This window comes from Neofelis nebulosa, chromosome 9 (genome assembly GCF_028018385.1).
Source record: "Neofelis nebulosa isolate mNeoNeb1 chromosome 9, mNeoNeb1.pri, whole genome shotgun sequence".
NCBI lineage: Eukaryota > Metazoa > Chordata > Mammalia > Carnivora > Felidae > Neofelis > Neofelis nebulosa.
Window position 1 is genome coordinate 106,258,764 of NC_080790.1, and position 12,827 is coordinate 106,271,590.

At 47.2% G+C, this 12,827-nt stretch overlaps 1 long non-coding RNA gene across 1 annotated transcript; it reads left to right on the forward strand.

Moving 5' to 3' along the window:
* The first annotated feature begins 728 nt into the window (after nt 1-728).
* On the forward strand, nt 729-4,456 carry LOC131485427 (uncharacterized). The gene is made up of 3 exons (XR_009248840.1): nt 729-1,253; nt 1,426-1,753; nt 2,500-4,456. It is a non-coding gene; the product is annotated as an uncharacterized LOC131485427 (long non-coding RNA).
* Nucleotides 4,457-12,827: the final 8,371 nt, after the last annotated feature.

Here is a 12,827-nt window from a genome sequence, read left to right on the forward strand (position 1 = left end):
AAAAAACAAACAAACAAAAACAAGAGTCAATGGAGAAGTTTTAAAATTCTTTAAGGAGTGTTTCTCTGCAAGAAAAACAACTACCTCCATGTGTCTCAGGGTTAGGCAAGCTCATTTAAAATAGTTTGCTGCCTGAATTCTCAGATGCTGCAATTCCTTAAAATCATGTTACCGGCATCTCTGGTCCCCCAGTTAACTACTCTTTTAATTGCCTATTTGAAGTTATCACTTGAAGATGTGTTGGGACTAAGGACAATTTATAGTAATTGCCTCTGGGAGGGGAGGGTGAGAGTGGGGTGGCCAGTCTGTTGTGCTTTGAAGGAAGCATTGCTGGACAGAGCTGGAATTCTGGAATGCCCTCAGGTGTTCTGATGTTGTAGGTTTGGGATATGTCTGTGACTTTTTTTGTGAAAACACTGCAAAGATGCTCCAGTAACCAAGAAAGAGAAAGAGGAAGGAGTCTTTGGTGTATTGCAAAGATGCCTGGAATGGCAATCTAGAAAGCAATATGCTAGTTATGAAGAGCGACAATTTCAGGGCAGTAGCTCCGAAAATGCCTTTCCTAAAGGAATCTCTCCAGGACGAAACACAATGCGTCTCTTAGTGACCTTAGTTGAGAAGTGATCTGAGCAATTCCTTCAGGGAAAAACATGCTGTGAATTCCATTATTAAAGCGTACTGTCTCAGCGTGGAAGAAGTGTGCGCTGGTCAGGGCACATGGCCTGTGGCCTGTGTCAGTACCTTGGGGTGGCACCGATGCAGGAGAGCCCGGTTGCTCCGGGCTTGGAGCTTCGGCGCCCAGGCTGCAGACTCCAGACCTGGGAGTTTCTGCCCGAGCAAAGGGAGAAGCGCGCCACTGCGGGCGCCTAGCTGCCTGCGCCCAGAGCTCGCAAGGACCTCAACCTGAGAAAGACACGGGAGCCTGGCACCTGGGTTGGACTTCTGACACATTGGCGCAGCTGCTCCAGGTATAGACATGGGACAGAAAAACCCGGTCCAGATGCAAAGGTCAAGTCCACACCGGCTCCAAAGCCGGGATAGGGGGATCAATTACAAGGGTGCTGGGGCTGAGCAAATTCGGCCACAGCGACCGAACCTGCGGGGTCTTTTGTGTCTGGGCGTGGAGGGTTGTTAGGACTAGAAAAAGGAGGAAGAAAGTTCCTAGCAGAGAGCGTGTCCCTGCCTCCCCGGAGACCTTCTTCGCAGCTCCTGCGCCGCACAGGAAGTCTTGCCAAACCCGGTGTTGGAGCGAGGTAGGTGGGCTGTGAGACCCAGGCGCTCTCCGATCCTTGGGCCTCTCGGGTCCTTCCTCCATCCCGAGAAAAGTCGGGAGACTCTGAGGCGGGTGTAGGATGCTGAGCTTGGGGAGAGAGGAGACCTGTTTACACAGACATCGCTTTCTTTTCTTCCTGACCAAACAGCCAGCGCTGTATCCGCACCGGAGGAAAATGCCCCGAAGTGCCCCAGCGGTCTGGATCCCAGAAGAGAAGTCGTGAGGATGCGCGCTGCAGGGCCAGGGGTGCACGGGGTATCACGCCGCAGCTCGGTCCTCGGACAATTCTGGGACCCGCGCGAGGTTTCCCAGACGGAGAACGGATTCTGCTGAGAGGAGATCGAAGCTGAGACAGCACACGAGGCCCAAGTGGCGCGCAGACAGCTCGGGGCGAGCACCCGGGAGCAAGCGGTTTCTGCGGGCGGGACTGGCGGCCGCCCTGGACCCGCAGGTTCCGGACCGGGACGAGAAGGTCAGTAGGTGGACTGGCTCATATGGCCAGGGCTGTGAGGTTAGGTTCGACTTAAAAAAATTTTTTTTTAAATCAATCAATCAATCAATCTGGGGAAGGGGTGGGGAGCAGAGGGCATTCCCCACCCCAGGCTGCAACTGCAAGAAAAGCCCAGGCTTCTGCCTTAACGGGAGTCCCCAGGGACAATGGGGAGGGGGCAGCCTCTCAGCAGCAAATCTCTCGCCAGACGATGCTCCTGCGCCCCTTCCGCGGATCCCGCCTGGGTTGCAGGTCCAGTCTGCCGGCAGGACGCAGGACCGGGTTTCTGGCGGCTCCAGAGGGCGTCCTATCAACACCTCTCTCCTCTTCGGTGGACAGGGCCGGGTAAGAACTCTGGGAGGCCCCACACCAGAAGCGCACCGTGGATACCCTCCTGTTAGCCCCCTCAAAATAAAAACAACATTAAATCCCCTATAGTAACACGAAAAATAACATTGACCTTCGGATATTTCTCTATGGCGAACCTATGGTTATCTTTTAATTCAAAAGCAAATTTGCGGGTGCCTCAGCTTTCCCCTGCCTGTGAAATGCCCCAGGCCCCTGCCACCCCACGTCTGGCTGTCTGAGGTATCCCCCGGCCCAGCAGCCCAGGTGGAACCCGCACGTGCTGTCTCTAGGCCCAAATCTGTGTCCTCCCCGGGACGTTCTTTGTGTTTCTAATTATCCCGGGCCATTTTATTTTTTTATTATTTTTTTTTTCTTTCAGTTGTCAGAGAAAGAGTCGGATCTATGGAGGTTGTAGCCACGGCCTCGGCCACAGCTTCGGGAATCCCAAGCCATACCAATGGGCCTTGGAGCCCAAAGCACCAAAGCCACCAAAAGCAACGTTCGCCAACCTCTGTCACTCGGAGGTCGGGAGTCTCGGTGGCTGCCGCCGCGCCGTTACTCCCGGGTGACTTTGCGAAACGCACAGATGGGGACGCCTCCGGCCCGGCACGCAGGGCCGGCTGATGGATCGTCTCATTTCCCGACTTGATGGGCCGGAACCTGGGGTGGCGGGGCTGGGGGAGGGGGCCGTGCGCGTCGGGACCCAGTCGGATGGCCGCGTGGGCCGGGTGGGAGGCTCTGGCCGCCGGATTTGGGTTGGGGGATGAGGGTGCGACAAACAGATCTTAGAGAAAAACCTCGAATCCCTCCCCCCCCCGCCCCCTCTGTCTCCGTCCCCAACACGAAGTTATCCCTTCCTCCTTTTTCTGTTTTGGGCACAGGCGCCGCGTCCCGGGTCTCCGGGGACAGCGTGACTGTGAGTGCGGTGGCGGCTCTCCGGGGCTCCGGGCCCCGCCTCCTTCCTTGGGTGTCCGCGTCCGCCTGCACCGCGCTGTTGGCATCCTTTCCTGCGGGTGGCTGCAGGAGGGCAGGACTCGGGAAGGACCCTGTGGGGGGAGGGTGTGAAAGCCGCAGAGGGTGAGGGAAAGCTTTCATTCCGGGTCCATCTAAAGTCCAATTCTGGCCTCGGACTGGGAATTTTGGAGAGAGACAGAGGGGCAGGGGTGGAGAGTCAGGGTAGCGGCGAGGGGTGTTGTAGAAGGGAAAATGCACACCGAGCAGCTTGCATCCCGGCTGTCCTACCCTCCAGGGAGACCTAGAAAGACAGGAGCCTCGGGGAGAGACAAAGTCGGCGGTCCCTGTCCGCGCACCTCTTCCAAGGTTCAGACAGGCCAGGCGCGTGAGGAAGCGAGGAGCGAGGGGAGAACGCGAGGCTGCGCTTAGGCGAGATGAGGACAACTGAAGGGGAGATGGGTGGCATCACTGGGGTTCCTGCTTCAGGGCCGTAACTGTGGGGTGTTTTCCTTTCAGCTTGCCAGAATTTCCCCCAGGTCTCAGGAGCAGGAACTCCCGGCTGTGCTCCAGGTGTTCATCCCAGGGCCTCAGGCCTGCCATGAGGAATCCCCGTTCTGGGCGTGCATTTGGGTTCGGTATCCTGCCCTACTCCCCTCCTGCTAGACAGTGGACCACTCTGAAGGCCCCTCTGGCCAGGAACCTGCCACAAGGGTCAGGGCATCCAGCTAGTGCACTGCCCCAATACTAAAGTGTGGTCTGTGGACCCTTAGCATTTCCCCCCACCTGGCTGCTGCACAAGCTCCGGCCTCACCCACCGCACTGCAGCAGAACCTGCGTGTGAAAAGGTTACCTAGGGGACTTGTGCACCTCTGCAGCTGGAGAAGCCCTGGCCTAATTTCCAGAGCCCAAGCTGACTCCTGCTGACTCCACACAGTGTGTCTCCCGCTTCATCTTCATCGTCTGTCCAGTGAGAGGTGTTTCTGAGGTCCCAGGGCAGCTCTGCAGCAACCCCTGAAACGACTCCACCCCAAGGAAATGAAAATCGCTAGTTAGTGGAGCCTGGCAGGAATGCAGTTTTAAGTGTCCCCAAATGATTCTAATAGCCAGGAAGAACTAGTAGAGAATTAACTCCCTTTGCAGATCAGCTGAGATACGGCCTGGAGCCTACACAATACTGTGAGTACAATGCTTCAGACCCCTGGGCTCTATAGCCAGATTCACTCTGGCCCCAACAGATGTGGCCTTGAGCCAGCTAATGAGCCTTGCTGTGCCTCCGTTTCCTTACCTGTAAAATGGAGTTGATAATAATGCTCTACCACAAAGAGCGGGGTTCGGGTTTAGAACCAAACATTTAGAATCAATTTCAATAAATCTTAGTTTATAATGCCAAATAGCTCAATCTCTCATTTTAAGTCCAAATCACAGGCTACTTATTTACCTCTCCCCTCCCCCACCCCAAGGGGCTTTCTTCCAGGGCTCAAAGGCTTATTTTGGCTTCAATATTCACGTCTATTTCTCAACATTTTAAACATGAAAACTAACATTTTAAATCGCTTAGCAACTTACTCAACCTGGTTTTCTGCAAAGTTGATTTTGCCACTTCCAGAAGCACTAGTAAAGTATGCTTTTAGCTGTGTGGCTCACCAGGGAAGCTACTGAATAAAAATACATGGAGGGCTTGTTAGGAACAGATGGCTGGGCTCCACCCAGAGTTGCTGATTCTGTGAGTCTGGGAAGGGGCTGAGCAATTACGTATCTAACAAGCCCCCAAGTAATGCTGATGCTTCTGGTCAGAGGGAACCATACTCTGTGAATCACAGTGCCAAATGAACGGTCTGCTCCAAGACTGGTGGAAATCTTACAGCAGCACGGTCCATAGAAATATAATGCAAACTACAATTCTAACTTGAAACGTTCTGGGAGCCACATTTCATTCTTAAATTGTTATGTATTTATTTCTATTGAAATATATTTGACATATAACCTTGTATAAATTCAAGGGGTAGAATATGTTAATGTGATACATTTATATATCGTAATATGACTGCGGTTGTAGCAATAGTTAGCATTTCTGTCACGCCATATAATTATCGTTTCTTTTCATGTGGTGGGAATAATGAAGATCTAGTCCCTTAGCGAGTTTCATGATGGTACAATATTGTTGTCTATATGTGTGATCTGGATCTCCAGGACTTCTATATTGACTAGTTGAAAGTTTGTACCCTTAAACAATATCTCTTCTATTCCTACTCACTGGTAATGAATCACCATTCTACTCTCTGTTTCTATGAGTCTCGTAGCTACGTTTTAAAAAGTAGAAAAGAAAAGGGTAGAATAAATTTTGAGAATAGATTTTATTTAATGGAATATATCCAGAATTATCAACATTTCACCATTGAACTAATAACAAACACTGATGAGCCATTTTATTTTGTTTTTTTTTTTTAACTTTTTAAATGTTTATTTATTTTTGAGAGAGAGACACACACAGAGTGCTAGTGGGGAGGGTCAGAGAAAGAGGGAGACACAGAATCTGAAGCAGGCTCCAGGCTCCGAAGTGCCACCACAGAGCCCTAAGTGGGTCTCGAACTCACAAATGGTGAGATCAGACCTGAGCTGAAGCTGGACACTTAACCTACTAGCCACTCAGATGCCCCATGATGAGCTATTTTATATTTTGGTTTTTTTTGTTTTTTTTTTTTTAAATTTTTTTTTTCAACATTTTTTATTTATTTTTGGGACAGAGAGAGACAGAGCATGAACGGGGGAGGGGCAGAGAGAGAGGGAGACACAGAATCGGAAACAGGCTCCAGGCTCCGAGCCATCGGCCCAGAGCCTGACGCGGGGCTCGAACTCACGGACCGCGAGATCGTGACCTGGCTGAAGTCGGACGCTTAACCGACTGCGCCACCCAGGCGCCCCTATATTTTGTATTAAATGTAAATGTACTTTGTATTTTTGTATTAAATGTTTGAAATCTGGTATTTCTAATCTGGAATAGCCACATTTCAAGTACTCAAGAGTCACACAAGTCTGGTGGTTTCTCTAGGAGACAGGAATGTCTAGAGAATTCTTTCAACTGGAAAGAGATGGACATGAATTTCATTCTTCCAGGCCATGATATTACTGGTGTGATGATCAATCAGGTTCATTCTGAAAGGATGTTTAGGGGACATCTCTTGTTTTGCTCCCCCAAGCTCCGGCATCCACATTCTTTAACTATATCCTACTTTGCTAGAAGGAAACCCTATCTCTAACTCAGCCCATGGGATCCTGGCACTCTTTTTTTCTTTTACATTTATTTATTTTTGAGACAGAGAGAGACAGAGCATGAACGGGGGAGGGTCAGAGAGAGAGGGAGACACAGAATCTGAAACAGGCTCCAGGCTCTGAGTGGTCAGCACAGAGCCCGACGCGGGGCTCGAACTCACGGACCACGAGATCATGACCTGAGCCGAAGTCGGACGCTTAACTGACTGAGCCACCCAGGCGCCCCAATCCTGGCACTCTTGAATCTCCTATTGATTTCTGATTTAGGGATCAATATCTGACTTTACAAAGGAGGATGAGGTATTTCCCAGGTCTTCTTGGGAAAGGTATTCTTGTTCTCCTCTGGACTTAGTTAAGAGAATATAAGGTCTGGAGCTGCTAAAGGTGATAATTTGAACTTCTGTCATGAAGAAACAAACTTTCTAGTAACATAGGGAAGATCAGAACTGAGAAAGTGAGCTAGAGAAACCAGCCCATGGGACTTATTCCTTAACTCTGTCCCACTTAAAAGCCAGCTGTGATTCAGCCTATCTATTCTACCTTTTAAAAGATAGGGAGGGATTCATTTTAGAAGATTGTAGGTATCACAAGCTGGGCTGGAGTGGCAATTTGCATTTGTTGGACAGCTTGCTCTATCAGTTAAGCCCTTTGATGCATTATTATTTTCTAAACAACATTAGCAGTAATGTAACTTTTAAGGTAGCAGCCCATTTTGGGAGTCCTTTTTCTTAAGAATGTTCTGTGTATGAGTTGCAATCTATTGTGCCTTGACACTAGGAGGCTTGATAAGAGATCAGGATCTGATGTGGTCCAAAAGGCTGCTCTTCACTTTCCCTTTGAAATAGACCTTCACAGGAGTATGGATGAACACAGGTATTGTTCCTTGTTAAGTGGCTATAATAATACATTTCACACACCTCTGACTATAGCTGAATAGCATTATATTGTGGTTATTTTTCTATTTTCTCTGCCAGACAAGAATTCCTTGAGGGCAAGGATCACATTTAATACATCTCTGTATTCTCAATACCTACAATAAGGTCTGGAACCCCACAGATGCAAAGTAAGGTTTTCTGATTTACACAGTTCTGTCAAGGCTTTGTTATTTCCCAGAGTCACACTGCCCACAGGTACATGGGAGTAAAATACTTAGAAATCATCATATTCTGCAAGTATCTGTATATTACCAATGGCTGATGTCCATTATAGAAACAAACATTTGTGGGTATTTATCAGACTGTTCTAAGCTCTATTCTAAACAGACCAAGACACTAGGCATTTTCCTGTCTTTAGACTTTTCCCCTACTATTCCTGCAACCTGGAATGCTCTGGTCACCCCCTCCGTTTGTCCGTGAATCTGTCACTCACCTCCCTCACATCTGTCTTCAAATGTCCCCGTCTCGGAAAGGGCTTCCCTTTCCCTGGACATCCTATTTCCAAAGACACCCTCTCTCTCCTGACAGCTATACCCCTCATCCTACTTTGTAGCTTAATTTTTCCCCATATAACATATCACTTTTTTTTAACCTTTCTGTATTTCATCGAATCTAAGGTTGTCATGTTATTGTAGAAACACACTATTATTTTATGCACCACTAAGAAAAGATGCCAATTAAGCCATGGTATGCCATCAATTAAGACTTATTTTGACTTCAGATCCTAAAAGTGAGGGGAAAACATGTGGTTTAGAATCAATAAAATACAGTACTATGAAGTACAGCCATTTGCATTATTGTCTGGCCACTTTCAGTAGAACAAGTGTTTTGATCTTTTTTTTTTTAACTTCTAATTTCTTAATGCCTTAAATACTCACTAAAACATAATAATCATTTAAAACTTTGTTGAATGTGGAAAGATAAAGCCTGTTTCTTTAGAAGTGAGACCAGAGATCAAGAAAATAGTTAGGAGGCACTTGGGTGGCTCAGTTGGTTAGGCGTCCAACTTTGGCTCAGTTCGTGGCTCAGGTCATGATCTCGAGAGTTTGAGCTGTGCTGACAGCTCAGAGCCTGGAGCCTGCTTCAGATCCTGTGTCTCTGCCTCTCTCTGCCCCTCCCCTGCTCACCATCTGTCTGTCTGTCTGTCTCTCTCAAAAACAAATAAACATTAATAAAAAGAAAAAGAAATTAGGAAACAATATAATAAATGCTTAAGTGGAAGATGGCAGGAAATTTTCTTTGGAAGCTGAGAGAGGTGTGTTTCCGTTAGCCTGGCAGTGGGGAGGCTTCCCAGGAGAGGTGATGGTCAAGCTAGTCTAGAAGGGTATGAGAGGCACATACTATAGGGGAGGATTTCCCAAGCAGAAGGAATAGTGTCAAGGCCCAGGATATAAATGAGTACAAAAGTTAGGAGAACCAGGGGGTATTCCATATGACCAAACTGTGTGTTGTGTCTAAAGCATCGGTTCCTAAACTTGAGCATGCATGAGAATCACCTGCAGGGCTTGTTAACACACAGATTGTTGGGTCCCACACCCAGAGATTCTGATTCAGTAGGTGTGTGGTGCAGCAAGAGAATTTGCATGTTTACTAGATTCCTAGGTAATGCTGATGCTGCAGGTACAGGGACCCCATTTTAAGAACTGATGGAGTAGGGGGTGGGGCTGGAAGGTTAGAGAAGGGATCAGTCATTTCAACTTGGGTACCATGGCTTGCAGGCTGCCATAAGCTGACCTGTGGTGTGGAAATGATTGAGGGGTGGAGGAAAGTAAGGGGCTCTTTTATTTCTGAATACAGCTTTCTGAGATGTCAGTGAAAGTGTGTGCAGGAACTCTTATATAGTTTCATAAGTTCAGGGGAAAGTCAACAGCTTTTTTGTGGATTAGTTTGCCCTCTTGTTCTTTAGAGGAGCCTGGTACAAATGACATGTAGTGTATTTGTTCTCTTTCTTTTTTTAAAATTTTTTTTTCAATGTTTTTTATTTTTTTTATTTTTGGGACAGAGAGAGCCAGAGCATGAACGGGGGAGGGGCAGAGAGAGAGGGAGACACAGAATCAGAAACAGGCTCCAGGCTCCGAGCCATCAGCCCAGAGCCTGACGCGGGGCTCGAACTCACGGACCGGACCGCGAGATCGTGACCTGGCTGAAGTTGGACGCTTAACCCACTGCGCCACCCAGGCGCCCCTATTTGTTCTCTTTCAATGTTGTCATGGGACAGGCCCAGAAGGCATTAAAAGTGATTTTGCGACTAAAAGTTGCGAAAAGTGAACATTCTGGGAATCAAATGTTTATACCAAACACGAGATACAGAACAATTTTAAAGAATCACAGGTCGGGGGGCGCCTGGGTGGCGCAGTCGGTTAAGCGTCCGACTTCAGCCAGGTCACGATCTCGCGGTCTGTGAGTTCGAGCCCCGCGTCAGGCTCTGGGCTGATGGCTCGGAGCCTGGAGCCTGTTTCCAATTCTGTGTCTCCCTCTCTCTCTGCCCCTCCCCCGTTCATGCTCTGTCTCTCTCTGTCCCAAAAATAAATAAAAAACGTTGAAAAAAAAAATTAAAAAAAAAAAAAAAGAATCACAGGTCGGGGTGCCTGGGTGGCTCAGTTGGCTAAGCATCCAACTGTTGATCCGACTCTTGATTTCTCACATTGGTTCAACAGATTCTCTTTCACCCTCTCTCTGCCTCCTCCCCTTCTTTCTACTCTCAAAAAAAAAAAAAAAAATCACAGGTTAGCTGGAAGTTGCTACAGAGAATTTCTGCAACCAAATTATTGTTCCAATGAGGAACCCAAGACCCAGGGAGATAAAGTGCTGGGATACAACTCCCCTGCTTCCAGCTTTGATATCCCCATCAGTAAGAGTGAAAACAGGGCCCCAGAACTTGTGCTCTTGGCCAGACTCCCTCATCCTTACATACTCCTCAACACTCACAGCCTCATGATCACCATCTTCCTGGAAACCACTAAGACTATTCTCAATGTCAGACACCCCAGGGCACTAGCCCCCCACCCCAGCTGCTTCTAATATGGCTCTGAAAACCCCCTTACTGATGTCATTTCCCCTCTCCACCCCCATATTCTGAAACTCACTATCAGCATTTCCCATAAATCCTTAATTTCTCTGAATATTCCCCTCACCTACTTGCTCTAGCTCAGATCTGGATCTCATATGAGGACACCACTCTCTGTGCATCCCTCTCAAGAGAGGGCTGTACCCCCAAACTCCCCATGCTGTGTCTGAACATGGATGCGTGTCCTTTACTCCTCCTTGCTGTCTTCCCAGATGATTCTCTTCTTTTTTTTCTAACTTCCTTATTCCCCCAGCTTTGAATTTGATGTCATCAGATTGTAACTCCAGTACTTTTTCTTGTACCACCATGCACTGTCACCCCCTGACCCAAACCTGGGGCATGTTCTCATTCCCTGGATATGTTAGCTATTGACTCACTATCACCCTCTGTCATTCCTACATCTTCTTGGTGGTTTTAGTGTTCATTGAAATGACTTTCTAACAGCAAAGCCTCTAGTTCCTCAAGCTCCTGTCTACCAATGGTCTTGCCATGTCTTCCCTCAACCACTTAACCCACATTCCAATTTTATTCCAGTCCCTGCTCCATTTTTATGCTTCTCTTCATAGCACAGCTCTTCGAAATAATTGCCGACACCATCTCCACATTCACTCTTCCCATTCTCTTGAACCTGCTTCAGCTGGGCTCTTATTCCCATAATCCACTGAGGCTGGTCTTGTTGAGGTGTGATGGTCTTTTGATGTGTCAGCTAGGTTAGGCTAGATTATTCAATCCAATAGCAATCTAGGTGTTGCTGTGAAGATATTTTGTAGATGTGATTAAAGCCCATGATCATAATCAGTTGATTTTAAGTCAGGGAGATATTTGAGGTAATCTGGTGGGCCTAATCTAATCAGGTGAAGGACTCAAGGCTTCTCTGAAGGAAAAAAAAAACTTTGCCTGTGAACACAAGCTTTATCCCATGCCTGAGATTCCCAGGCTATCTTTCCTGATGACCTGCCCGATGGAGTTCAAACTTGCCTAGACAACCCTCACGATTGCATGAGCCAATTCTTTGCAAGAAGTCTCTTAATGTGTATCTTCTACTATTTCCTCTTCTCTGGTTGAATCCTAACTGATGTATGAGGTTGTTCATGATTTCCAAGTTTCCAAATCCAATCACAAATTCTTGGGTCTTACCTGACCTATCAGCAAAATTTGACACAGTGATCATTTCCTCATCCTCGAAGCATTTTTGCCTTGGCCTCCAGAGCACTGCCCTGTCCTGGTGAGTCCAGCGGATCTCTGGCTTCTTCACAATTTCCTCTGGTGGCTTCTCCTCATCTGTCCTAACTGTTAATGTTGGAACGCTCAGTGCTCAAATCTATTATCTTCTCTTCCTACACTTAGTTATATCATTCCATCTTGTTTCTTTAAACGAAATGTGTATATCGATGGACCCAAATGTTCACCTCAAGTAAATCAAATGCCTACTCAGCATCTCCACTGGGATATACAAAGGCATTTCCAACTTAACATGTTCATGATAGCTAATTTTATATGTCAACTTGGCCAGGCTGTGCTGTCCAGATGTTTGGTCAAACGCCAGGTTAGAGGTTGTAGTAAAGGTATGTTTTAAACATGTGATCAACATTTAAATCACTAGACTCGAAACAAAGCAGATTATTCTCATAATGTGACTGGGCTTCATTCAATCACTTGAAGGCCATAAGAGAAAAGCCTGAAATCCCCTGAGGAAGCAGGGGTTCTGCCTCCAGACTACCTTCAAAACACTCTCTCTCTCTCTCTCTCTCTCTCTTTCTCTCTCTCTCTCTCTCTCTCTACTTGTTCTCTTTCTTTGGAGAACCCAGACTAATACAGTGTCTCAAACCAAACTTCTAATTTCCACCTGCCCCCACTTCCTAAATCCCCGCTTCCTCCCAACTTTCCCCACTACAGTTAGCAGCAACTCCAGTTATTCAGATATCACATTCAATTCATCAGCAAATCCTGCCATCTCTCCTTTCAAGCTAGATCCATGATCTGACCACTTCTCACCATCTTTATTGCTCTCCCTGGTCTCTGCCACCATCACCACTTACCTGGATAAAAACCTAGTTAACCCCCTGTTTTTCTCTCATAGCTTTTCTTTACATGGGCTCAAGAATGACTCCATGGTGTAGGTAAGACCATGTCACTCTCTTTTCAAAACTCTGAAGCAGCTTTCTGTTTCATTCAGATGAAAAAACCAAGTCTATACGGCTCTATATGATGCAGCCACTATTGCCTCTTCTACAATCTCTCAACCTCCTCATTCTGTTCACGTTCTGGACATTCTCCTGCCTCAGGCCCTTTGCTCTTACTGATCCCTCTGTTAGAAATGCTCATCACTAATGATGAAGTTTGGCTGTAAAAGATGGAAAACCCCAAATAACTGTGGCTTAGACAAGATAGCAGTGTATTTCTTTTCTTTTTAATTAAGTAGTTTTCATGCTCAGTATGGAGCCCAATGTGAGGATTAAACCCTGAGATCAAGACCTGAGCTCTGAGCTG